Below are 24,589 nucleotides of genomic sequence, written 5' to 3'. Positions count from 1 at the left end.
AAGAAAAGGTGTGTGAGGGAAGCTCGCTCATGCTGGTCCCCAAAGACTCAAAGCTGCCCTTTCCTCACAAAGAAATAAAAAAGCTTACAGCACCTGGTATTCCCAGGCGGTCTTCCATCCAAGTACTAACCAGGCCCGACCCTGCTTAGCTTCCGAGATCAGACGAGATCGGGCGTGTTCAGAGTAGTATGGCCATAAGCCTTTGACTCTGACACACATGGGCTCTATATCCATTTCACACAATTTACAACCTCAGAAAAAAAGTGATGCGCAAAAGCCTCAGGGTCTTTTCACACGCCAAATCGGTGTTTCAATAAAAGAAAAGAATGTTGATGTCATCTAGAGAAAAGTACTGCATCTGCCATCTGTCTACTTCAAATTAACCACTGCATGACATTCCATTCCAAAGCTGTGGAGGGCGCTTCAAGAAAAGGTGTGTGAGGGAAGCTCGCTCATGCTGGTCCCCAAACACTCAAAGCTGCCCTTTCCTCACAATGAAACAAAAAAGCTTACAGCACCTGGTATTCCCAGGCGGTCTCCCATCCAAGTACTAACCAGGCCCAACCCTGCTTAGCTTCCGAGATCAGACGAGATCGGGCGTGTTCAGAGTGGTATGGCCGTAAGCTCTTGACTCTCACACACATGGGCTCTATATCCATTTCACACACTTTACAACCTCAGAAAAAAAGTGATGCGCAAAAGCCTCAGGGTCTTTTCACACGCCAAATCGGTGTCCTGTCAATAAAACAAAAGAATGTTGATGTCATCGAGAGAAAAGTACTGCATCTGCCATCTGTCTTCTTCAAATTAACCACTGCATGAAATTCCATTCCAAAGCTGCAGAGGGCCCTTCAAGAAAAGGTGTGTGAGGGAAGCTCGCTCATGCTGGTCCCCAAAGTCTCAAAGCGGCCCTTTCCTCACAATGAAACAAAAAAGCTTACAGCACCTGGTATTCCCAGGCGGTCTTCCATCCAAGTACTAACCAGGCCCGACCCTGCTAAGCTTCTGAGATCAGACGAGATCGGGTGTGTTCAGAGTGGTATGGCCGTAAGCCCTTGACTATTACACACATGGGCTCTATATCCATTTCACTCACTTTACAACCTCAGAAAAAAAGTGAAGCGCAACAGCCTCAGGGTCTTTTCACACGCCAAATAGGTGTCCTGTCAATAAAAGAAAAGAATGTTGATGTCATCTCGAGAAAAGTACTGCATCTGCCATCTGTCTACTTCAAATTAACCACTGCATGACATTCCATTCCAAAGCAGTGGAGGGCGCTTCAAGAAAAGGTGTGTGAGGGAAGCTCGCTCATGCTGGTCCCCAAAGATTCAAAGCTGCCCTTTCCTCACAAAGAAATAAAAAAGCTTACAGCACCTGGTATTCCCAGGCGGTCTTCCATCCAAGTACTAACCAGGCCCGACCCTGCTTAGCTTCCGAGATCAGACGAGATCGGGCGTGTTCAGAGTGGTATGGCCGTAAGCCCTTGACTCTGCCACACATGGGCTCTATATCCATTTCACACAATTTACAACCTCAGAAAAAAAGTGATGCGCAACAGCCTCAGGGTCTTTTAACACGCCAAATACGTGTCCTGTCAATAAAAGAAAAGAATGTTGATGTCATCGAGAGAAAAGTACTGCATCTGCCATCTGTCTTCTTCAAATTAACCACTGCATGAAATTCCATTCCAAAGCTGCAGAGGGCGCTTCAAGAAAAGGTGTGTGAGGGAAGCTCGCTCATGCTGGTCCCCAAAGACTCAAAGCGGCCCTTTCCTCACAATGAAACAAAAAAGCTTACAGCACCTGGTATTCCCAGGCGGTCTTCCATCCAAGTACTAACCAGGCCCGACCCTGCTAAGCTTCCGAGATCAGACGAGATCGGGCGTGTTCAGAGTGGTATGGCCGTAAGCCCTTGACTCTCACACACATGGGCTCTATATCCATTTCACTCACTTTACAACCTCAAAAAAAATGTGATGTGCAACAGCCTCACGGTCTTTTTACACACCAAATAGTTGTCCTGTCAATACAAAGAAAAAAATGTTGATGTCATCTAGAGAAAAGTACTGCATCTGCAATCTGTCTACTTCAAATTACACACTGCATGACATTCCATTCGAAAGCTGTGGAGGCCACTTCAAGAAAAGGTGTGTGAGGGAAGCTCGCTCATGCTGGTCCCCAAAGACTCAAAGCTGCCCTTTCCTCACAAAGAAATAAAAAAGCTTACAGCACCTGGTATTCCCAGGCGGTCTTCCATCCAAGTACTAACCAGGCCCGACCCTGCTTAGCTTCCGAGATCAGAAGGGATCGGGCGTGTTCAGAGTAGTATGGCCATAAGCCTTTGTCTCTGACACACATGGGCTCTATATCCATTTCACACAATTTACAACCTCAGAAAAAAAGTGATGCGCAACAGCCTCAGGGTCTTTTCACACGCCAAATCGGTGTCCTGTCAATAAAAGAAAAGAATGTTGATGTCATCTAGAGAAAAGTACTGCATCTGCCATCTGTCTACTTCAAATTAACCACTGCATGACATTCCATTCCAAAGCTGTGGAGGGCGCTTCAAGAAAAGGTGTGTGAGGGAAGCTCGCTCATGCTGGTCCCCAAACACTCAAAGCTGCCCTTTCCTCACAATGAAACAAAAAAGCTTACAGCACCTGGTATTCCCAGGCGGTCTCCCATCCAAGTACTAACCAGGCCCAACCCTGCTTAGCTTCCGAGATCAGACGAGATCGGGCGTGTTCAGAGTGGTATGGCCGTAAGCTCTTGACTCTCACACACATGGGCTCTATATCCATTTCACACACTTTACAACCTCAGAAAAAAAGTGATGCGCAACAGCCTCAGGGTCTTTTCACACGCCAAATCGGTGTCCTGTCAATAAAACAAAAGAATGTTGATGTCATCGAGAGAAAAGTACTGCATCTGCCATCTGTCTTCTTCAAATTAACCACTGCATGAAATTCCATTCCAAAGCTGCAGAGGGCCCTTCAAGAAAAGGTGTGTGAGGGAAGCTCGCTCATGCTGGTCCCCAAAGTCTCAAAGCGGCCCTTTCCTCACAATGAAACAAAAAAGCTTACAGCACCTGGTATTCCCAGGCGGTCTTCCATCCAAGTACTAACCAGGCCCGACCCTGCTAAGCTTCCGAGATCAGACGAGATCGGGCGTGTTCAGAGTGGTATGGCCGTAAGCCCTTGACTCTCACACACATGGGCTCTATATCCATTTCACTCACTTTACAACCTCAAAAAAAATGTGATGTGCAACAGCCTCACAGTCTTTTTACACACCAAATAGTTGTCCTGTCAATACAAAGAAAAGAATGTTGATGTCATCTAGAGAAAAGTACTGCATCTGCAATCTGTCTACTTCAAATTACACACTGCATGACATTCCATCCGAAAGCTGTGTAGGGCGCTTCAAGAAAAGGTGTGTGAGGGAAGCTCGCTCATGCTGGTCCCCAAACACTCAAAGCTGCCCTTTCCTCACAATGAAACAAAAAAGCTTACAGCACCTGGTATTCCCAGGCGGTCTCCCATCCAAGTACTAACCAGGCCCGACCCTGCTTAGCTTCCGAGATCAGACGAGATCGGGCGTGTTCAGAGTGGTATGGCCGTACGCCCTTGACTCTGACACACATGGGCTCTATATCCATTTCACACAATTTACAACCTCCGAAAAAAAGTGAAGCGCAACAGCCTCAGGGTCTTTTCACACGCCAAAAAGGTGTCCTGTCAATAAAAGAAAAGAATGTTGATGTCATCTAGAGAAAAGTACTGCATCTGCCATCTGTCTACTTCAAATTAACCACTGCATGACATTCCATTCCAAAGCTGTGGAGGGCGCTTCAAGAAAAGGTGTGTGAGGGAAGCTCACTCATGCTGGTCCCCAAAGACTCAAAGCTGCCCTTTCCTCACAAAGAAATAAAAAAGCTTACAGCAACTGGTATTCCCAGGCGGTCTTCCATCCAAGTACTAACCAGGCCCGACCCTGCTTAGCTTCCGAGATCAGACGAGATCGGGCGTGTTCAGAGTGGTATGGCCGTAAGCCCTTGACTCTGACACACATGGGCTCTATATCCATTTCACACAATTTACAACCTCAGAAAAAAAGTGATGCGCAACAGCCTCAGGGTCTTTTAACACGCCAAATACGTGTCCTGTCAATAAAAGAAAAGAATGTTGATGTCATCGAGAGAAAAGTACTGCATCTGCCATCTGTCTTCTTCAAATTAACCACTGCATGAAATTCCATTCCAAAGCTGCAGAGGGCGCTTCAAGAAAAGGTGTGTGAGGGAAGCTCGCTCATGCTGGTCCCCAAAGACTCAAAGCGGCCCTTTCCTCACAATGAAACAAAAAAGCTTACAGCACCTGGTATTCCCAGGCGGTCTTCCATCCAAGTACTAACCAGGCCCGACCCTGCTAAGCTTCCGAGATCAGACGAGATCGGGCGTGTTCAGAGTGGTATGGCCGTAAGCCCTTGACTCTCACACACATGGGCTCTATATCCATTTCACTCACTTTACAACCTCAAAAAAAATGTGATGTGCAACAGCCTCACGGTCTTTTTACACACCAAATAGTTGTCCTGTCAATACAAAGAAAAAAATGTTGATGTCATCTAGAGAAAAGTACTGCATCTGCAATCTGTCTACTTCAAATTACACACTGCATGACATTCCATCCGAAAGCTGTGTAGGGCGCTTCAAGAAAAGGTGTGTGAGGGAAGCTCGCTCATGCTTGTCCCCAAACACTCAAAGCTGCCCTTTCCTCACAATGAAACAAAAAAGCTTACAGCACCTGGTATTCCCAGGCGGTCTCCCATCCAAGTACTAACCAGGCCCGACCCTGCTTAGCTTCCGAGATCAGACGAGATCGGGCGTGTTCAGAGTGGTATGGCCGTACGCCCTTGACTCTGACACACATGGGCTCTATATCCATTTCACACAATTTACAACCTCAGAAAAAAAGTGAAGCGCAACAGCCTCAGGGTCTTTTCACACGCCAAAAAGGTGTCCTGTCAATAAAAGAAAAGAATGTTGATGTCATCTAGAGAAAAGTACTGCATCTGCCATCTGTCTACTTCAAATTAACCACTGCATGACATTCCATTCCAAAGCTGTGGAGGGCGCTTCAAGAAAAGGTGTGTGAGGGAAGCTCACTCATGCTGGTCCCCAAAGACTCAAAGCTGCCCTTTCCTCACAAAGAAATAAAAAAGCTTACAGCACCTGGTATTCCCAGGCGGTCTTCCATCCAAGTACTAACCAGGCACGACCCTGCTTAGCTTCCGAGATCAGACGAGATCGGGCGTGTTCAGAGTGGTATGGCCGTAAGCCCTTGACTCTGACACACATGGGCTCTATATCCATTTCACACAATTTACAACCTCAGAAAAAAAGTGATGCGCAACAGCCTCAGGGTCTTTTAACACGCCAAATACGTGTCCTGTCAATAAAAGAAAAGAATGTTGATGTCATCGAGAGAAAAGTACTGCATCTGCCATCTGTCTTCTTCAAATTAACCACTGCATGAAATTCCATTTCAAAGCTGCAGAGGGCGCTTCAAGAAAAGGTGTGTGAGGGAAGCTCGCTCATGCTGGTCCCCAAAGACTCAAAGCGGCCCTTTCCTCACAATGAAACAAAAAAGCTTACAGCACCTGGTATTCCCAGGCGGTCTTCCATCCAAGTACTAACCAGGCCCGACCCTGCTAAGCTTCCGAGATCAGACGAGATCGGGCGTGTTCAGAGTGGTATGGCCGTAAGCCCTTGACTCTCACACACATGGGCTCTATATCCATTTCACTCACTTTACAACCTCAAAAAAAATGTGATGTGCAACAGCCTCACGGTCTTTTTACACACCAAATAGTTGTCCTGTCAATACAAAGAAAAAAATGTTGATGTCATCTAGAGAAAAGTACTGCATCTGCAATCTGTCTACTTCAAATTACACACTGCATGACATTCCATTCGAAAGCTGTGGAGGGCACTTCAAGAAAAGGTGTGTGAGGGAAGCTCGCTCATGCTGGTCCCCAAAGACTCAAAGCTGCCCTTTCCTCACAAAGAAATAAAAAAGCTTACAGCACCTGGTATTCCCAGGCGGTCTTCCATCCAAGTACTAACCAGGCCCGACCCTGCTTGGCTTCCGAGATCAGACGAGATCGGGCGTGTTCAGAGTAGTATGGCCATAAGCCTTTGACTCTGACACACATGGGCTCTATATCCATTTCACACAATTTACAACCTCAGAAAAAAAGTGATGCGCAACAGCCTCAGGGTCTTTTCACACGCCAAATCGGTGTCCTGTCAATAAAACAAAAGAATGTTGATGTCATTGAGAGAAAAGTACTGCATCTGCCATCTGTCTTCTTCAAATTAACCACTGCATGAAATTCCATTCCAAAGCTGCAGAGGGCCCTTCAAGAAAAGGTGTGTGAGGGAAGCTCGCTCATGCTGGTCCCCAAAGTCTCAAAGCGGCCCTTTCCTCACAATGAAACAAAAAAGCTTACAGCACCTGGTATTCCCAGGCGGTCTTCCATCCAAGTACTAACCAGGCCCGACCCTGCTAAGCTTCCGAGATCAGACGAGATCGGGCGTGTTCAGATTGGTATGGCCGTAAGCCCTTGACTCTCACACACATGGGCTCTATATCCATTTCACTCACTTTACAACCTCAAAAAAAATGTGATGTGCAACAGCCTCAAAGTCTTTTTACACACCAAATAGTTGTCCTGTCAATACAAAGAAAAGAATGTTGATGTCATCTAGAGAATAGTACTGCATCTGCAATCTGTCTACTTCAAATTACACACTGCATGACATTCCATCCGAAAGCTGTTTAGGGCGCTTCAAGAAAAGGTGTGTGAGGGAAGCTCGCTCATGCTGGTCCCCAAACACTCAAAGCTGCCCTTTCCTCACAATGAAACAAAAAAGCTTACAGCACCTGGTATTCCCAGGCGGTCTCCCATCCAAGTACTAACCAGGCCCGACCCTGCTTAGCTTCCGAGATCAGACGAGATCGGGCGTGTTCAGAGTGGTATGGCCGTACGCCCTTGACTCTGACACACATGGGCTCTATATCCATTTCACACAATTTACAACGTCCGAAAAAAAGTGAAGCGCAACAGCCTCAGGGTCTTTTCACACGCCAAAAAGGTGTCCTGTCAATAAAAGAAAAGAATGTTGATGTCATCTAGAGAAAAGTACTGCATCTGCCATCTGTCTACTTCAAATTAACCACTGCATGACATTCCATTCCAAAGCTGTGGAGGGCGCTTCAAGAAAAGGTGTGTGAGGGAAGCTCGCTCATGCTGGTCCCCAAAGACTCAAAGCTGCCCTTTCCTCACAAAGAAATAAAAAAGCTTACAGCACCTGGTATTCCCAGGCGGTCTTCCATCCAAGTACTAACCAGGCCCGACCCTGCTTAGCTTCCGAGATCAGACGAGATCGGGCGTGTTCAGAGTGGTATGGCCGTAAGCCCTTGACTCTGACACACATGGGCTCTATATCCATTTCACACAATTTACAACCTCAGAAAAAAAGTGATGCGCAACAGCCTCAGGGTCTTTTAACACGCCAAATACGTGTCCTGTCAATAAAAGAAAAGAATGTTGATGTCATCGAGAGAAAAGTACTGCATCTGCCATCTGTCTTCTTCAAATTAACCACTGCATGAAATTCCATTCCAAAGCTGCAGAGGGCGCTTCAAGAAAAGGTGTGTGAGGGAAGCTCGCTCATGCTGGTCCCCAAAGTCTCAAAGCGGCCCTTTCCTCACAATGAAACAAAAAAGCTTACAGCACCTGGTATTCCCAGGCGGTCTTCCATCCAAGTACTAACCAGGCCCGACCCTGCTAAGCTTCCGAGATCAGACGAGATCGGGCGTGTTCAGAGTGGTATGGCCGTAAGCCCTTGACTCTCACACACATGGGCTCTATATCCATTTCACTCACTTTACAACCTCAAAAAAAATGTGATGTGCAACAGCCTCACGGCCTTTTTACACACCAAATAGTTGTCCTGTCAATACAAAGAAAAGAATGTTGATGTCATCTAGAGAAAAGTACTGCATCTGCAATCTGTCTACTTCAAATTACACACTGCATGACATTCCATTCGAAAGCTGTGGAGGGCGCTTCAAGAAAAGGTGTGTGAGGGAAGTTCGCTCATGCTGGTCCCCAAACACTCAAAGCTGCCCTTTCCTCACAATGAAACAAAAAAGCTTACAGCACCTGGTATTCCCAGGCGGTCTCCCATCCAAGTACTAACCAGGCCTGACCCTGCTTAGCTTCCGAGATCAGACGAGATCAGGCGTGTTCAGAGTGGTATGGCCCTAAGCCCTTGACTCTTACACACATGGGCTCTATATCCATTTCACACAATTTACAACCTCAGAAAAAAAGTGATGCGCAACAGCCTCAGGGTCTTTTAACACGCCAAATACGTGTCCTGTCAATAAAAGAAAAGAATGTTGATGTCATCGAGAGAAAAGTACTGCATCTGCCATCTGTCTTCTTCAAATTAACCACTGCATGAAATTCCATTCCAAAGCTGCAGAGGGCGCTTCAAGAAAAGGTGTGTGAGGGAAGCTCGCTCATGCTGGTCCCCAAAGACTCAAAGCGGCCCTTTCCTCACAATGAAACAAAAAAGCTTACAGCACCTGGTATTCCCAGGCGGTCTTCCATCCAAGTACTAACCAGGCCCGACCCTGCTAAGCTTCCGAGATCAGACGAGATCGGGCGTGTTCAGAGTGGTATGGCCGTAAGCCCTTGACTCTCACACACATGGGCTCTATATCCATTTCACTCACTTTACAACCTCAAAAAAAATGTGATGTGCAACAGCCTCACGGTCTTTTTACACACCAAATAGTTGTCCTGTCAATACAAAGAAAAAAATGTTGATGTCATCTAGAGAAAAGGACTGCATCTGCAATCTGTCTACTTCAAATTACACACTGCATGACATTCCATTCGAAAGCTGTGGAGGGCACTTCAAGAAAAGGTGTGTGAGGGAAGCTCGCTCATGCTGGTCCCCAAAGACTCAAAGCTGCCCTTTCCTCACAAAGAAATAAAAAAGCTTACAGCACCTGGTATTCCCAGGCGGTCTTCCATCCAAGTACTAACCAGGCCCGACCCTGCTTGGCTTCCGAGATCAGACGAGATCGGGCGTGTTCAGAGTAGTATGGCCATAAGCCTTTGACTCTGACACACATGGGCTCTATATCCATTTCACACAATTTACAACCTCAGAAAAAAAGTGATGCGCAACAGCCTCAGGGTCTTTTCACACGCCAAATCGGTGTCCTGTCAATAAAACAAAAGAATGTTGATGTCATTGAGAGAAAAGTACTGCATCTGCCATCTGTCTTCTTCAAATTAACCACTGCATGAAATTCCATTCCAAAGCTGCAGAGGGCCCTTCAAGAAAAGGTGTGTGAGGGAAGCTCGCTCATGCTGGTCCCCAAAGTCTCAAAGCGGCCCTTTCCTCACAATGAAACAAAAAAGCTTACAGCACCTGGTATTCCCAGGCGGTCTTCCATCCAAGTACTAACCAGGCCCGACCCTGCTAAGCTTCCGAGATCAGACGAGATCGGGCGTGTTCAGATTGGTATGGCCGTAAGCCCTTGACTCTCACACACATGGGCTCTATATCCATTTCACTCACTTTACAACCTCAAAAAAAATGTGATGTGCAACAGCCTCACAGTCTTTTTACACACCAAATAGTTGTCCTGTCAATACAAAGAAAAGAATGTTGATGTCATCTAGAGAAAAGTACTGCATCTGCAATCTGTCTACTTCAAATTACACACTGCATGACATTCCATCCGAAAGCTGTGTAGGGCGCTTCAAGAAAAGGTGTGTGAGGGAAGCTCGCTCATGCTGGTCCCCAAACACTCAAAGCTGCCCTTTCCTCACAATGAAACAAAAAAGCTTACAGCACCTGGTATTCCCAGGCGGTCTCCCATCCAAGTACTAACCAGGCCCGACCCTGCTTAGCTTCCGAGATCAGACGAGATCGGGCGTGTTCAGAGTGGTATGGCCGTAAGCCCTTGACTCTGACACACATGGGCTCTATATCCATTTCACACAATTTACAACCTCAGAAAAAAAGTGATGCGCAACAGCCTCAGGGTCTTTTAACACGCCAAATACGTGTCCTGTCAATAAAAGAAAAGAATGTTGATGTCATCGAGAGAAAAGTACTGCATCTGCCATCTGTCTTCTTCAAATTAACCACTGCATGAAATTCCATTCCAAAGCTGCAGAGGGCGCTTCAAGAAAAGGTGTGTGAGGGAAGCTCGCTCATGCTGGTCCCCAAAGACTCAAAGCGGCCCTTTCCTCACAATGAAACAAAAAAGCTTACAGCACCTGGTATTCCCAGGCGGTCTTCCATCCAAGTACTAACCAGGCCCAACCCTGCTAAGCTTCCGAGATCAGACGAGATCGGGCGTGTTCAGAGTGGTATGGCCGTAAGCCCTTGACTCTCACACACATGGGCTCTATATCCATTTCACTCACTTTACAACCTCAAAAAAAATGTGATGTGCAACAGCCTCACGGTCTTTTTACACACCAAATAGTTGTCCTGTCAATACAAAGAAAAAAATGTTGATGTCATCTAGAGAAAAGTACTGCATCTGCAATCTGTCTACTTCAAATTACACACTGCATGACATTCCATTCGAAAGCTGTGGAGGGCACTTCAAGAAAAGGTGTGTGAGGGAAGCTCGCTCATGCTGGTCCCCAAAGACTCAAAGCTGCCCTTTCCTCACAAAGAAATAAAAAAGCTTACAGCACCTGGTATTCCCAGGCGGTCTTCCATCCAAGTACTAACCAGGCCCGACCCTGCTTAGCTTCCGAGATCAGACGAGATCGGGCGTGTTCAGAGTGGTATGGCCGTAAGCCCTTGACTCTGACACACATGGGCTCTATATCCATTTCACACAATTTACAACCTCAGAAAAAAAGTGATGCGCAACAGCCTCAGGGTCTTTTAACACGCCAAATACGTGTCCTGTCAATAAAAGAAAAGAATGTTGATGTCATCGAGAGAAAAGTACTGCATCTGCCATCTGTCTTCTTCAAATTAACCACTGCATGAAATTCCATTCCAAAGCTGCAGAGGGCGCTTCAAGAAAAGGTGTGTGAGGGAAGCTCGCTCATGCTGGTCCCCAAAGACTCAAAGCGGCCCTTTCCTCACAATGAAACAAAAAAGCTTACAGCACCTGGTATTCCCAGGCGGTCTTCCATCCAAGTACTAACCAGGCCCGACCCTGCTAAGCTTCCGAGATCAGACGAGATCGGGCGTGTTCAGAGTGGTATGGCCGTAAGCCCTTGACTCTCACACACATGGGCTCTATATCCATTTCACTCACTTTACAACCTCAAAAAAAATGTGATGTGCAACAGCCTCACGGTCTTTTTACACACCAAATAGTTGTCCTGTCAATACAAAGAAAAAAATGTTGATGTCATCTAGAGAAAAGTACTGCATCTGCAATCTGTCTACTTCAAATTACACACTGCATGACATTCCATTCGAAAGCTGTGGAGGGCACTTCAAGAAAAGGTGTGTGAGGGAAGCTCGCTCATGCTGGTCCCCAAAGACTCAAAGCTGCCCTTTCCTCACAAAGAAATAAAAAAGCTTACAGCACCTGGTATTCCCAGGCGGTCTTCCATCCAAGTACTAACCAGGCCCGACCCTGCTTGGCTTCCGAGATCAGACGAGATCGGGCGTGTTCAGAGTAGTATGGCCATAAGCCTTTGACTCTGACACACATGGGCTCTATATCCATTTCACACAATTTACAACCTCAGAAAAAAAGTGATGCGCAACAGCCTCAGGGTCTTTTCACACGCCAAATCGGTGTCCTGTCAATAAAAGAAAAGAATGTTGATGTCATCTAGAGAAAAGTACTGCATCTGCCATCTGTCTACTTCAAATTAACCACTGCATGACATTCCATTCCAAAGCTGTGGAGGGCGCTTCAAGAAAAGGTGTGTGAGGGAAGCTCGCTCATGCTGGTCCCCAAAGTCTCAAAGCGGCCCTTTCCTCACAATGAAACAAAAAAGCTTACAGCACCTGGTATTCCCAGGCGGTCTTCCATCCAAGTACTAACCAGGCCCGACCCTGCTTAGCTTCCGAGATCAGGCGTGTTCAGAGTGGTATGGCCGTAAGCCCTTGACTCTGACACACATGGGCTCTATATCCATTTCACACAATTTACAACCTCAGAAAAAAAGTGAAGCGCAAAAGCCTCAGGGTCTTTTCACACGCCAAATAGGTGTCCTGTCAATAAAAGAAAAGAATGTTGATGTCATCTAGAGAAAAGTACTGCATCTGCCATCTGTCTTCTTCAAATTAACAAGCATGCTTGTTTCCTTGGATGAAAAAGTCTGGTACTCTCATCTTCTTAAACATTTACTTGTTCAATCAGGACAAGAGAATCTGAGCTTGGATGTCATTTTGTAGTAAAAGGTGAATTAAACTTGTAAACATCAGCTGGTGTTCACTCTGATGATGTATCGATGGTCTGTATTCTGCCTTCTGTAGCACGATGCTGCTGGGAAGAAGCCTGATTATGTCAGAGTTGTGTTCAGTGGCTCCTGCTGGGTCCATTTCTGACAAATAGGCTCCAAAGAGTTCAGTTGTTAAAAAGGTGAGGTTTGCCATCAGCAGACGAGGTGGCCGAGTGATTAAGGCGATGGACTGCTAATCCATTGTGCTCTGCACGCATGGGTTTGAATTCCATCCTCGTTGTAAGCGACTCTGGTTTCTACTCCAACATTATGGAATTACTGTGAGGCTTTTAACTGACACAGATACCAGTTGAGTCAACTTCCCTTTCACAACCTGACTGAAACAACTCTGACACTTAGAGCTCACATGTGTCAATCACCTCTGGAGAAGGTCCCGCCCCCACAGAGCCATAAATCCTCCCATCAGTGAAGAAAACTGAAGACGCCTCTTGGATGAGAGCTGAAGCGTCTTCAAGAAACCTGAAACAGTCCACTTGGTACGTTTAAATAATTCTACAATCCTACAATTTCTTTAAGCTTTTGTCCAAAGCCACGTGCATGTATCACATGTATATAATATATATGTGATACTCTTTCATCTTGTAGGAATTTTTCAACAAGTCATCATTAATCAATCAGAAGGACCCACAGAGTATATGTATTGCGCTGTTCCAAATCCGGAGAGGACACCTTCCAGTTGGTTTAAAAGAATTTATTCAGATTAACAGGAAAGAATACAGAGCTCTGGAGATCGTCTTCCCCTATGCTGGAGTCAGCATACGCAGATGCGTCGTCCCTGGCGTTGGGGCAAGAAGTCCAACGATCTAACTATCTTCTCCAGTTTTATGTGTTACAGGGAGGTGCTTATGTGATCGCTTCTGCGTGCAAGTGTGTATTTTTGATCTTCATGTCTGTTGCAGGATCTTCTGTCTGACCCCATGCCAGTCCCTTCTGGTCCATCGTGGCCTTGTTGTTGCAGCTGTGAAGATTAAAACCTCTCTTTCCCTGATTCACGACCTTGCTCTTATCTACTTCTGACTCCCTCTACTTCATCCTACCATAGAAATTCTGTGGACTCTGTTGTGACTTAATTAGTTTGAGGGAGTGATGCTAGCCATGAGCTACACTCCTGCTATTCCCTGTTGTGACCTTTTCACCTGTGTCCTCTCTTATACAATCTGGTCTGTGCTTCACTGCCTTGTGTTTCCTGCACTCTATTTTAAGTAAATATATGTATAAATTTAACTACAGTTTAAGCAAATATATATGTATGGATTAATCTACAGTTAAAGCCAATATATGAATAAATGTATCTACATTTCCCCCTGTTGAGCACTTCTAAGTGCTCACTTTTTCAGCTGGATAAATTTATAGCTGATCATCCAATTGTGGGGTCTCATCAGTGTACTCATCTACCCAGACGAGCTCAGGTCCATCCTCATCCAGGGGAGGAGCTGAGGGTTCAGTGGTGGACAGCATCTGGTATGCTGGCGGAGGCCCATTCTGCATATTAACTTTCTTCTCCACTGCTGCTGAAATGACACGCTCACACATAGATCTGATTAGTGGGATACAACAACAACCAACAATAATCAATAATGGAAACGCAACCAAAATACCAGAGAGAACACTCTTAATCATTCCCGACCATTTGCCGAACATATTTTCAAACCAGCCTGTGAATGGATCATCAATTCCTGAATGCTCCTTTAATTCTATCAACAGAGCCCTCAGTCTATCTAATGCTCTGGTCACTGATCCGTCTGGGGTTTTAGGTCGGTCATGTTGGTCTCTGTTGTCATCATTTGGTATGTCGGGGAATATCCTGCTGCTTGCTTTGCAGCCATATCTGCAGCTTGATTTCCCTTAGCCACTATAGTTATGCTTGTATCATGTCCCTTGCACTTCACTACTGCAACCGTTTCCGGGAGCATGAGTGCTTCCTCTAATTCTCTCATCATGGTCTCATGTCTGATTGGTGTGCCTGTGGAGGTGCAGTAGCCTCCTCTTCTCCATTCTGGGAGTTGCACATGTGTTGCGTTAACCGCATATGCTGAGACCGTGTATATGTTTACTCTCTGTCCCTTCCCTAATTTGCATGCCTCAGTGAGTCCCACAATTTCTGCCTTCTGTGCTGAGGGGCCATCTATCACTTGCCCTGTTGCTAGGGTTTCATAGGTTCCATCTGCAGATAGTTTCACTACCGCCCATGCTGCGGAGAGTGAACCATCATGTTTTCTAAAACAACATCCATCAGAAAACAATGTGCATGCGGCGTCATGATTAGGTGTTGCCATCAGGTCCTCTCTCAGTTTGGAGTCTTGTATGGCTCTCGGGGCGCACTCGTGCGGTTCCCCTTCTGTCATGTGATCTGCCATATTTATCCCCTCGTGGGTGTAAGTCAAATTAGGTGCCAACAAAGCTTTCTCTATTCTGGACTGTCTTGTTCCTGTCAGAGTAAATGCCTCAGAGGATACCAACCCCACAACTCCATGAGAGGTCAAGATTGTACATGGGTGTCCTGCTATGAGATGTTCACTTTTGTGTAATAATTTAGCCAATCCTGCTGCGTATCTTACGCAAGGTGGTTGTTTGGTTTCGACTGTGTCTAATGCTACACTCAAATACTTTAACACTGCTCGCCTACCACCCCCTGTTTTCTGGAAAAGAACACCATTCATGGTGTTGCCTTTTTCAGAAACATCAAGGTAAAAAGTCTGAGAGTAATTTGGTGCTGTGAGAGCGGCTGCTGTTGCTAGTTCTTGTTTCACTTGAACAATTGAGTCCTCTGCCTCTGGTGTCCACACCAAGGGATTAAACCTATTCTTCAGTCCCTGTTCGTTAACTAGGCGGCGAAGCGGGGTCGTCTTATGAGTGTAGTCGCTAATATGATGACGGCTGTAGCCTGTGAGGCCCAGAAATGACATCATGTCACGAACTGTTTGAGGCTTGGGATATCTCAGAATAGCGTTACAATGCTCTGCAGAAATGGAAGTGGCATTACCGGCAACTAGTCTTCCCAAAAATGTTACTTGGGAGCGTGCACATTGTAATTTGGATTTTGACGCTTTAAAGCCTCCTAAGGCTAGGGATTTCAAGCATGCCTGGGTGGCTTGTAGACACTCAGATTCAGTGGGTGCGGCAATGAGAAGATCGTCTACATACTGTAGTAACATACAATCTGGCGGGAGGTGGAGGGTTTTAGATAAATGTTCATGTAGCGCACGATTGAACAGGCCAGGTGAGAGAGAGAATCCCTGAGGTAGAACTGTGTACTGATATCTGTGTCCATTCCACGTGAATGCAAAGTACTTGCGCAGTTCAACTGGCAGAGGTATTGAAAAGAATGCGTTTGCTAGATCAATCACTGTGAAAAACTGTTGTGTTGGAGATAGTTGAGACAGGGCAGTGTGCGGATTTGGAACCGAGATAGGAGGCGTGATTACACGTGCAATTACAGCTCTCAAGTCATGAGCCATTCTCCAATCTCCATTGGGTTTCCCTACAGGTAGAATAGGAGTGTTCCAGGTAGAGGTGGAAGCCTCCAGAACACCTTTTTGTTCAAGGTCCTTGATAATCTGAGTGATGGGCCCGACAGCACCGGGCTTAGGTGGATATTGTGATATCCAAACGGGCGGTCCGGGTGACACTTCAAATGTTACTGGTGTTTCAGGGTCACAGTGTCCAACATCTGTTTTTCCTTCTGACCACACCGAAGGCGATATGGTACTGAGGAGTTCTGTAGTCATGTCACTATCTGAATTTTCACGTCCATGTTGTCTTGTCAACTCACACTGTTGCAACACCGATGGGGTCACAGTGTGATGAGTGATGCGATAAGTCTCTAGGGAGGCTGAATATGTTAAGCATTCCACCTGCTTTAGTCATTGGTCCGAGATCCTTAGCATCCACTCTAACTCCCACCAACAGTGAGATATGTGGGACTGAGGTATCTGACATCTGGAACCATTCATCTTGTTCGGGGGTCAACACCACATGGGCTGTCACTCCTGTTTTATTTACATATATACAATCTGACTGCAGCATCCAGTGTGAACCAGTCACTTGACTAAACGCCTCTTCATATACCTCATTAGTCTGATATCGATCATAGAGGAGAGTACAATGATACGGATCAGTAGGAGGATCATAGGGGTGCATGGAGTTAATCCATGGGCGCCATTGATGGAAAAGAGTCATCAGACTTTGGGGACCAGGTTCATCTAGACACAGTTCTGCCCAGTAGATGGTAGCGTTCACATTTTCTTTAACTTCAGGTTCATGCATCAACCATTGTCCAGTCACTGAGGAGGCCAGCACCGAGTTGGTAGGTGTCATCTTTATTCCATCAGTGAAAGATATTTCCAGTCCTGTTTCACCACACAAAATAGAAGCATTGCATTTAGTCAACAAGTCTCTTCCCATCAGAGGAATAGGACAGGATTGAGAGTACACAAACCGATGCTGCAAAGTTTGTCCACTGACTGCTGTCCGGAGGGGGTGGGTAAATGGGATGGCAGTTGGCTGGCCATTAAAACCCACTAGTTCCACTTTTCTGTCAGAGATAAGAGCTTCTGGGAGGCTATGATTTATAGTAGAATATTTTGCTCCTGTATCCACCAGCATGTCAACAGCTACTCCCTCTACTCTCACTCTTAACAGGAGGTCAGCCAATCCCCCTGCTGTTGGAACCAGGCACCCCTATTGTGGCGGCAGGTACCAGTCCTCCCTTTCCCACTGAGGCATCTGGTATCGTTGTGGAGTCAGGTATTGTTATTGTGCCCGATGGTCCTGTGGTGGTCCTCCCTGACCACGCCCACGTCCCCTCTGGAATGGAGGTTTATTAGGACAGTTTCGTGCCCAGTGATCTAGTGCCCCGCAGACATAACATCCCTCCCCCTGCGGCGGCCCCTGGTTACCGTTTCCACCTCCCCGACCACTGCCTCCTCCTCTCTGTTGAAAGTAACCACGCCCTCTGCCTCCTCCTCCTCGTTGGAGAGGGGCCTGATAATACTGAGGCTGGGGTCCAGGTGGAGCCCACTGGTACTGCAGTGGATAGTACGGTAAAGCTGGTACCACAGGTGCAGGCATTACTGGTGCCGGTGGTGCAGATGTAGCCTGCTGTTGCACCATCTGTTTCTCTGCTTTGGCAGATTTCTTAGCACCAGTTGCTTGTTCTCTAGCTTGTGCTAGTTGGAGTTTAGTCAGTTGCATCTTCAAGTCCTCTAATTCTTTATTAGATTTAGCTAAGTCGCTGTCTTCCTGTCTGAGTCTGTGAGTAAACACTCTGCACCACTGTGCCAAGTTATCTCCACTGCAATGAGGATCATTTTCCATCTCACTGCGCACCTTCTGTGACACTCCTGTTAACAGAGCCATTTTAAACTGAGTGGCTGCTAGCGGGGAATGATTTGGTCTTTCACCTGTTCTGTTCTCCCACTCATCCTCGCATCTGTTTATGAAGGAGGAGGGAGACTCACCAGGCTGTCTGGAAAACACTGTGTGAGGGGCTGTGCATGAGGGCGGAAACGCCCTTCTCAGCGCATTTCCCCACACTCTCGCTATTTGTGTGTAAGGCATGTTATCAGGTACACCGTTAGTGTCAGCTTCTGTGTCGATGTCTAGTACACGTGATACTGAAGTACACGCTCCTACCAGGGCTCTCATGTCTCCTATGGAGAGTGTAGTCCCCGCTGTCAGGGAGTGTAACTTTGTCAGCCAGGGTCCTGCACCCTCATCCCATAAACTGGGGAGGCGTCTAACCAACGTATCTCTGTCAGCGAGTGGCCATGGTTTGTATATCACTTCCCCAACCCCCGGTTGTTGTATCAGCGGCATAGCGAACGTCATTGTTTTGCTACTCCCGCCTATAGATTTACTGCATGTGTGATCAGACACAGGGCTAGCAGAACGGCTTCCTGGTCTACCGGGTGCTCTACTGGGTGGACGGCTTTTTCGTGCTGGCATGTCATCATCAAAATCTTCGCGCTCAAACACAATGTCGCATCTCAGTTTTCCTGGCACAGATTTGTGACCTTTATCACGTGGTTTTTGTGTCATTGAAGGTCTATCAAGTAACATCTCTCTGGGATCCCATCCTCTGGAGTGAGGCGAATGATATTCTACTCCTGTTCTTGTCTGTAGTTTTCTGACTGACATCCATCTTTCATCAGTACTGGGCTTTGCACACTTTTTAGGGGGCTCAGGTCTCAGTAGGGGGTTTACAAACAGTCTGGGTTCTGCTGTAGATCTGCTTTTCTTTTTTGTAGGGGCGGGTTTGTCAGCTGCGTCATGGTCAGTCTTGTCCTTCTGTGGTTTGTCACCATTATTCTCTAGTAGTCCACCACCATATTCTTCTTCTATGTCTCGATATGCTTGCTCATCTCTCTCTCTCTTCTCCCTGTCCTCTCTACTTTGCCTGTTTCCACCTTCATTTCTCAGTCTCTCTTCTTCTAGTCTCCTTCTGGCTTCTTCTAACTGCTCTCTCACCTCATTGTATTCTGACTGTCCCTGTCCACCGGAGGCCTCATCCTCCTCTTCCTCAAACTCCACCTGTACATCTCCCTTCACCGAGATAACAGGCATCTGCAACACTGCCGCAGGCGCTGGAGGTGCCGACGGACCTGAGTACGGAGGAGGTTTCTCCTGCGTTCCTTTCAGCGTCTGTATGTGACACCTGGTTCCAGCTGCCATGGCCATCAAATGCAACATTGCTCTCCACTCATCTTTCTTCTGACCTGCTTTAGCATGCTTCTTCCGGCTCAATCTGCCGGGTTTCACTTTGTCATGATCCATCACTTCATCATACGCCGCCTTCTCATCCACACACAATCTGTCCCTAATACACTGGAGTCCACCGACTCCCCACCACTTCTGTCCTTTGCATTGTTTAGTGTATTCATCAATGTTCTGTCTCAATGTTTTCTTTCCCTTGTCATCACCACAATAGCCAGATATCGCCTGCGATATTAGGCCTTTCCACCACACCTCCCACTGTTCACAGTTAAGTTTATCATTGTTTGCCATGGTCTTTCACAATTAGAATCACACAACACAGTTCAAATGTGGCCACACACACTTATAGAGGTGTCAGTGGATCTTGTCCTCCTCAGTTATCTCTCCTCATATGCTTCTACGCTATCCCAAGATAGTGCGATGAGGAAACATAGGTCTGAGAATTTTACTGACTCCTCACCAAGTGTCCAATCCCAAAATTCCCACAGACCCCAGAGACACACAGACTGGGTAAGTAATTTTAATCAGAGAGGTTGCAGTTTTCCCAACAAGCTTCAACCACTCGATTTTACTGAGGGGCTGATGTTACTCACTGCAACAGTCTCATTACTTGTTCTTCCCACTTCGTCTGTTTTGGATGCCTCAGAAACCACCCACACAAATCCCCGTGCACGTTTTTTCACCATCTTCCCTGCATCAGAGGCACAAGGGTTTCTCCTGGTGCCGACCCTATCATCCTTCTTCCGAATGGTGAGGCGATGGATCCTCAGAGGACGCTTGGATCCTTCTTCTCATCAGTGCCACAGTTTTTCATGGAGGGAAAAACAGGAGCTTTTTAGTCATGTTTTGCTTGGTGTTTCCTGCACAGAGCATCAGGATCTGTGACGCCATCTTGTGATAGTGGATTCATTCATCTGCTTTTTCAACACATTCAAGTTCATTATCCCTACATGTCAAAATACATTTGGTGTGGAGTTTTAGTTTCTGGCCTCAATCATAATGTGTGCATTTATTCTTCATGAACATTTCTCAGCTTTGTAAGTTTATGATATTTTTTCTTCCTCTGTTTTCTGTTCCATTGTTGTTGATGATTCTATTGCAGGTTTGAGTTCCCTGTTGACTGAAGCAGAAACAGGAACAAAAAGCTGGAGGTGGTCAGAGCTCCAAGTTGGGACGCTGATATTAAAGTAGGAGATGAACACATCCAGGTTAGCCATCACTCTCAGAACCTGCTACTTTACCTCTTCAGAATGTAGCAGCATAGCATAGCTTCATCTCACCAGTTAGTGGCCCACTTTGATGTCTGGGATATGAGGTTAAAGGTTCTTTACAGCTCTGAATGAAGGGTTTATAAAGTGTTTACAATGCCATAAATAACACAAGCATTCAGTAATTCTTGATAAAAGGAGACTCACCATCAAGTTGGACCAATTGAAGAACAAACAGACTACTCCACTATCACATTTATCCTCACTGGTCCATACTTGGGGACCTCTGTACTAAATGGAGAGTTGAGGAAATGGGCTTGTTGTGGCCCTGCGGTCCCCAGACCTCCTGTACAGTCACCAAGCGCTGGCAGACACAATCGTAATGGAACCAATTATTTTACAATGACAGTAACAAGTAAGAAATAAGGCATTACAGCTTTGAAGGAACTTGTCCAGCACTGGTTTGTGAGTGGCTGTTGTCCTGTATTGGCAGGAAAAATTCCTTGAAATGTCATGCAAGTTTTTTCTTAAAAAGAAATGTGTAAAACATTCATTAACATCCAGGCCCAAAGACAAGAGAGGGCAACGCTCCAGGAGTCTTTGATCTCTGAATTCTGAGCATTGATCTCCTGCTTCAGTCTTTGATCTCTGACTGATCCACCGAAACTAATCAAAGGATCACATCAGCATATTGGTCCAGTCTACAGATGGTGATTTTACCAAGTGCACTACAGCAGTCCTTGTTGCTGTCTGCTGTTGTGTCACAGCAAAGTAAGGAAACAGCCTGACGGTCCTCAGGAGGAAATTCAACAACCTCCAAAGATGGAGGTGAATCTAGACCTTCTCATGTTTACTGTCCTTGATGAACTTGACAAACACACCACATGTCACACACTCTACAGTTTCAATCTGTTGAGAACATGTAACGTATGGCCCCAGTGACCCTGCATGAAATTTTTGTCCAATTCAAATTTTGATTCATGACCCAGAACCACTCAAAACCCCAGAAAAATAAAGGTTTGGGTGCATTAAAGACATAAATAATAACATCATCATGTTTCAAGGGGGCTGCAGGGTGGTGCAGTGGTTAGCACTGTGGCCTCACAGCAAGAAAGTTCTGGGTTCGAGTACTGGCTCGGGCGCAGTATCTTCTTGTGTAGAGTCTGCAAGTTCTCCCTGTGCCTGCGTGGGTTGTCTCTGGTACTCTGGCTTCCTCCCACCGTCTAAAGACATTCAATTTGGGGACAAGGCTGATTGGATTCTCTAAATTGACTGTAGGTATGAATGTGAGTGTGAATGGTTGTTTGTCCCTGTATGTTGTCCCTGTGATGGACTGGTGACTGGTCCAGGGTGAACGCTGCCTTTTGCCCGTAGACACTGGGATAGGCTCCAGCCCCCCGAGACTCTGAACAGGAATAAGTGGAAGAAGATGAATGAATGTTTCAAGGTTTTCTTCCCTCAAATCTGAAGGTCAAGCTGCATTATTTGCAGTGCTCATTAGCAGGGGAATTAGCTCCAATGGTAGAGTGCTAGCTTAGCATGTGAGAGGTAGAGGGAACCATGGCCTCATTCTCCAGAATACTTCAGCTTGTTCTGTTGATCAGAGGAGCTGCTGTGTGATGAATGCTGATGTTTGTCCACTGCTGTGATAAAGTGTCACCCTGTTACTGATACTGACCATTTCAGCTAATTCCCCTGCTAATGAGCACAGCAGATAATGCAGCTTGACCTTCATGCATGGTTGGATGAGCATCACCAGGTGAAGCTTCTCTGGTTGACCAACATGTGGAATCTCTTTCAATACTCCAGTGGTGGTTTAAGTGATGAAAATATGGGTTAGTCACTGGAAGTGTGTGTGTGTGTGTGTGTGTGTGTGTGTGTGTGTGTGTGTGTTTAAAAAGGCAAAAAAAACTTTTTTCAGCAATAGAACTTTAATACAAACACAAAATGAAAAGCAGAACAAGCCAGAACCCAAAATATGGATTTACAGAGGAAGCGTGCTGGGCTCAGAACCCAGAGGTTGATGGATCAAAACCATCCTCTACTAAAAGAAGGGAACAAAATAAACCTGATTGTTTTGAAATGTGAATCTGTTAAAGAGGGGTGGAAATGGTGAGGTAGTCAGTTGTCCCTTTTGTTTTATTACAGAGACCTCATTGTTACTTAAATAATTTTAATTCTTTACTTGAAGATTCACGCTTTTTCGCTCAAAATGTATAAAACTTCTTGCATGTTGGTGCCCCATCACACACAACAGGTGCACTTGTACTCTTTTCACCTCTGACCCACAAACATTCATAGTCTTCCAGTGAACGTCCAATTATCTTCTGAAATAAGTGATGAATCTTTACCTGCTGAGACTCATTATCTCTGACTGTGACTAGCATGGACTGTGACTAGCATGTGCTAGCAGAATACAGCAGTCCTTCTTCATTGTCTGTCTTTGTCTCTGACCAGCTCTCCTGCTCTCTTTCCTCCTACCAGTCAAAGCAGACATCTTCACCTACTGATCTTGGATCTGCTGCCTGTTCCTGCCTAGTAAAAGAAGGATCCAGCACCTGGTTCTACAGGCTGAATTAACTCCAGGACGTTGGCCAGCCGTGTCAGTTGAAACCTTATTTGTCCAACTAGAGAAAAAATATGTCTGATCGTTGATGAAAGATGTCATCATGGCTTTGAAACTGTGGTTGGGGACAAACCAACATGAGCACATTCATGGAAGAATAGCAATAAAAACAGGAAGTGTTAGTTAGCAAGTACTCACCAGTCTTTCACTATCATACTTGATTCTAGTGGAACAAAATGGCTGCAGCTGACTGTGCTGCCTGGTGGTGGATCACTCTTCACCATCCTCACAGGCCTTGATGGAACCAAAAAAGCGAGTTCCTGGAGAAGATCTTCCAGGGGGTCCAGGTTAAAGCGGTGCCCCAGCTGGCACCAGGCGCTGACCCAGGTCCTGCATGTGAGATACTGTCAGTTCTGTTCTGCCCTGCTCACAACCACAGGCTGGTGGTGAGGCCTGCAGCAACCAGGGCCCCAGTCACCAAGTGTATAAAGGCTGGTCATTGTGGCAGTGGGAGGAGTCAAAATGAAGACAGAACAATGTGAGCAGGACGTGACTGCAAAAGTAAGAAGAACTTGACCATGTTTCCTACAGTACCCAGGAGGCTTGGTAGTTGTTGAAGGAAGCTCCAAAAGCAAAGAGCAGTCAGCAGGATATAAAAAGAAAAGATCCAGACACTAAAACTACAAGTAGAAACAAGATGAAATACGAAAAGCTTTGGAAAGATACTACAAGGTTGTATATACATTATTATATACACTACTATTCTCCATGACTCCTAAAGAGGGAAAGGAAAAATTAGAATGTGGATCAGATCAGCTGATTTCAGTGTTAAGTCCATCCCTCCATCCACTTTCTATTCTTATCCTTTAAGGGTCACGGGGGGGGGGGGGGGGCATCAGTCTCATGCAACCTAAACTAAAACATTAGTCAGATCAAATTCAAATTAAAGCAAGAGTTTCCATGTCAAAGACAGAATTCCTGATGATGTCATCAGGGCTTTGACAGTACCTAGAATTCTGTCTTTGATCTCAGGAGGACATGAAAGAAACACAATTGAGGAAAGTATAAGAGAGCACATTCAGCTTCATTAGAAACACTTGAACTGTTGAACAGTAGAATTTGTTTGAAACAGTTTACAACACTTAGTGACAGGATTGAAGATGGAAGATTTTCTACTTAACATTTAATTCTAACTTAAAACTGGGGATGAACATTCTCAGTAGTTCATATACTAATATACAGAGTAAGTCATGTCATTCCCTTTTGGAAAAAAAAACAAGAAAAAAAACATGTGAAGCTCCTCCCCCCAGCTCCAGATGGTACAGACAGATATGAGAGTGGCAAGGAAGCAAAGAAGTGATGTGCTCCTCTCCAGTGCTCTTGTGTTGTTGTGTTCTTCTCAGCTCCATCATGAAGACGTGCTGGCAGTGGGCGCTGGTGGAAGTTTGCAGCTCTCACTGGAAAGTCCTGAGGCTCCTCCCATTCTGAAGCAGGCAGTTGCTCCTAGCCAGCCGACACTTTCCCTCTCTTGTGTAGGAGTGAAGAACAAAATCAAAATA

The 24,589-nt window shown here is 45.9% G+C and overlaps 28 non-coding genes and 1 pseudogene across 28 annotated transcripts; all 29 read right to left on the bottom strand.

The window, feature by feature from the left end:
• Window positions 1-81: 81 nt before the first annotated feature.
• Window positions 82-200, bottom strand: LOC147263351 (5S ribosomal RNA). Its single transcript, XR_015113422.1, has one exon. It is a non-coding gene; the product is annotated as a 5S ribosomal RNA (ribosomal RNA).
• A 306-nt stretch (window positions 201-506) lies between these two features.
• LOC147263350 (5S ribosomal RNA) lies at window positions 507-625 on the bottom strand. Its single transcript, XR_015114744.1, has one exon. It is a non-coding gene; the product is annotated as a 5S ribosomal RNA (ribosomal RNA).
• A 309-nt stretch (window positions 626-934) lies between these two features.
• LOC147263349 (5S ribosomal RNA) lies at window positions 935-1,053 on the bottom strand. Its single transcript, XR_015114677.1, has one exon. It is a non-coding gene; the product is annotated as a 5S ribosomal RNA (ribosomal RNA).
• Window positions 1,054-1,362: 309 nt separating this feature from the next.
• LOC147263348 (5S ribosomal RNA) lies at window positions 1,363-1,481 on the bottom strand. The gene has a single exon (XR_015115617.1). It is a non-coding gene; the product is annotated as a 5S ribosomal RNA (ribosomal RNA).
• A 309-nt stretch (window positions 1,482-1,790) lies between these two features.
• Window positions 1,791-1,909, bottom strand: LOC147263347 (5S ribosomal RNA). The gene has a single exon (XR_015113696.1). It is a non-coding gene; the product is annotated as a 5S ribosomal RNA (ribosomal RNA).
• Window positions 1,910-2,219: 310 nt separating this feature from the next.
• On the bottom strand, window positions 2,220-2,338 carry LOC147263346 (5S ribosomal RNA). Its single transcript, XR_015113394.1, has one exon. It is a non-coding gene; the product is annotated as a 5S ribosomal RNA (ribosomal RNA).
• A 309-nt stretch (window positions 2,339-2,647) lies between these two features.
• On the bottom strand, window positions 2,648-2,766 carry LOC147263345 (5S ribosomal RNA). The gene has a single exon (XR_015114630.1). It is a non-coding gene; the product is annotated as a 5S ribosomal RNA (ribosomal RNA).
• A 309-nt stretch (window positions 2,767-3,075) lies between these two features.
• On the bottom strand, window positions 3,076-3,194 carry LOC147263344 (5S ribosomal RNA). The gene has a single exon (XR_015113695.1). It is a non-coding gene; the product is annotated as a 5S ribosomal RNA (ribosomal RNA).
• Window positions 3,195-3,504: 310 nt separating this feature from the next.
• Window positions 3,505-3,623, bottom strand: LOC147263343 (5S ribosomal RNA). Its single transcript, XR_015112968.1, has one exon. It is a non-coding gene; the product is annotated as a 5S ribosomal RNA (ribosomal RNA).
• Window positions 3,624-3,932: 309 nt separating this feature from the next.
• Window positions 3,933-4,051, bottom strand: LOC147263342 (5S ribosomal RNA). Its single transcript, XR_015114252.1, has one exon. It is a non-coding gene; the product is annotated as a 5S ribosomal RNA (ribosomal RNA).
• Window positions 4,052-4,360: 309 nt separating this feature from the next.
• On the bottom strand, window positions 4,361-4,479 carry LOC147263341 (5S ribosomal RNA). The gene has a single exon (XR_015113694.1). It is a non-coding gene; the product is annotated as a 5S ribosomal RNA (ribosomal RNA).
• Window positions 4,480-4,789: 310 nt separating this feature from the next.
• On the bottom strand, window positions 4,790-4,908 carry LOC147263340 (5S ribosomal RNA). Its single transcript, XR_015112967.1, has one exon. It is a non-coding gene; the product is annotated as a 5S ribosomal RNA (ribosomal RNA).
• Window positions 4,909-5,217: 309 nt separating this feature from the next.
• LOC147263339 (5S ribosomal RNA) lies at window positions 5,218-5,336 on the bottom strand. The gene has a single exon (XR_015114220.1). It is a non-coding gene; the product is annotated as a 5S ribosomal RNA (ribosomal RNA).
• Window positions 5,337-5,645: 309 nt separating this feature from the next.
• On the bottom strand, window positions 5,646-5,764 carry LOC147263338 (5S ribosomal RNA). The gene has a single exon (XR_015113693.1). It is a non-coding gene; the product is annotated as a 5S ribosomal RNA (ribosomal RNA).
• A 310-nt stretch (window positions 5,765-6,074) lies between these two features.
• Window positions 6,075-6,193, bottom strand: LOC147263337 (5S ribosomal RNA). The gene has a single exon (XR_015114330.1). It is a non-coding gene; the product is annotated as a 5S ribosomal RNA (ribosomal RNA).
• Window positions 6,194-6,502: 309 nt separating this feature from the next.
• On the bottom strand, window positions 6,503-6,621 carry LOC147263336 (5S ribosomal RNA). The gene has a single exon (XR_015115002.1). It is a non-coding gene; the product is annotated as a 5S ribosomal RNA (ribosomal RNA).
• Window positions 6,622-6,931: 310 nt separating this feature from the next.
• LOC147263335 (5S ribosomal RNA) lies at window positions 6,932-7,050 on the bottom strand. Its single transcript, XR_015112966.1, has one exon. It is a non-coding gene; the product is annotated as a 5S ribosomal RNA (ribosomal RNA).
• A 309-nt stretch (window positions 7,051-7,359) lies between these two features.
• Window positions 7,360-7,478, bottom strand: LOC147263334 (5S ribosomal RNA). Its single transcript, XR_015115616.1, has one exon. It is a non-coding gene; the product is annotated as a 5S ribosomal RNA (ribosomal RNA).
• Window positions 7,479-7,787: 309 nt separating this feature from the next.
• LOC147263333 (5S ribosomal RNA) lies at window positions 7,788-7,906 on the bottom strand. The gene has a single exon (XR_015113691.1). It is a non-coding gene; the product is annotated as a 5S ribosomal RNA (ribosomal RNA).
• Window positions 7,907-8,216: 310 nt separating this feature from the next.
• LOC147263332 (5S ribosomal RNA) lies at window positions 8,217-8,335 on the bottom strand. The gene has a single exon (XR_015115367.1). It is a non-coding gene; the product is annotated as a 5S ribosomal RNA (ribosomal RNA).
• Window positions 8,336-8,644: 309 nt separating this feature from the next.
• On the bottom strand, window positions 8,645-8,763 carry LOC147263331 (5S ribosomal RNA). Its single transcript, XR_015113690.1, has one exon. It is a non-coding gene; the product is annotated as a 5S ribosomal RNA (ribosomal RNA).
• A 310-nt stretch (window positions 8,764-9,073) lies between these two features.
• On the bottom strand, window positions 9,074-9,192 carry LOC147263330 (5S ribosomal RNA). The gene has a single exon (XR_015114329.1). It is a non-coding gene; the product is annotated as a 5S ribosomal RNA (ribosomal RNA).
• A 309-nt stretch (window positions 9,193-9,501) lies between these two features.
• LOC147263329 (5S ribosomal RNA) lies at window positions 9,502-9,620 on the bottom strand. Its single transcript, XR_015115001.1, has one exon. It is a non-coding gene; the product is annotated as a 5S ribosomal RNA (ribosomal RNA).
• Window positions 9,621-9,930: 310 nt separating this feature from the next.
• LOC147263328 (5S ribosomal RNA) lies at window positions 9,931-10,049 on the bottom strand. The gene has a single exon (XR_015113317.1). It is a non-coding gene; the product is annotated as a 5S ribosomal RNA (ribosomal RNA).
• Window positions 10,050-10,358: 309 nt separating this feature from the next.
• Window positions 10,359-10,477, bottom strand: LOC147263327 (5S ribosomal RNA). The gene has a single exon (XR_015113540.1). It is a non-coding gene; the product is annotated as a 5S ribosomal RNA (ribosomal RNA).
• Window positions 10,478-10,787: 310 nt separating this feature from the next.
• Window positions 10,788-10,906, bottom strand: LOC147263326 (5S ribosomal RNA). The gene has a single exon (XR_015115615.1). It is a non-coding gene; the product is annotated as a 5S ribosomal RNA (ribosomal RNA).
• Window positions 10,907-11,215: 309 nt separating this feature from the next.
• Window positions 11,216-11,334, bottom strand: LOC147263325 (5S ribosomal RNA). Its single transcript, XR_015113689.1, has one exon. It is a non-coding gene; the product is annotated as a 5S ribosomal RNA (ribosomal RNA).
• Window positions 11,335-11,644: 310 nt separating this feature from the next.
• LOC147263324 (5S ribosomal RNA) lies at window positions 11,645-11,763 on the bottom strand. Its single transcript, XR_015114328.1, has one exon. It is a non-coding gene; the product is annotated as a 5S ribosomal RNA (ribosomal RNA).
• Window positions 11,764-12,072: 309 nt separating this feature from the next.
• Window positions 12,073-12,181, bottom strand: LOC147263323 (5S ribosomal RNA; annotated as a pseudogene).
• Between the last annotated feature and the right edge of the window lie 12,408 nt (window positions 12,182-24,589).

The sequence above is a fragment of the Aulostomus chinensis genome, chromosome 4 (genome assembly GCF_037954235.1).
Source record: "Aulostomus chinensis isolate RoL2024-O1b breed Wild chromosome 4, RoL_Achi_v1.0, whole genome shotgun sequence".
Lineage (NCBI taxonomy): Eukaryota > Metazoa > Chordata > Actinopteri > Syngnathiformes > Aulostomidae > Aulostomus > Aulostomus chinensis.
This window is presented reverse-complemented; position numbering and strand designations above follow the sequence as displayed.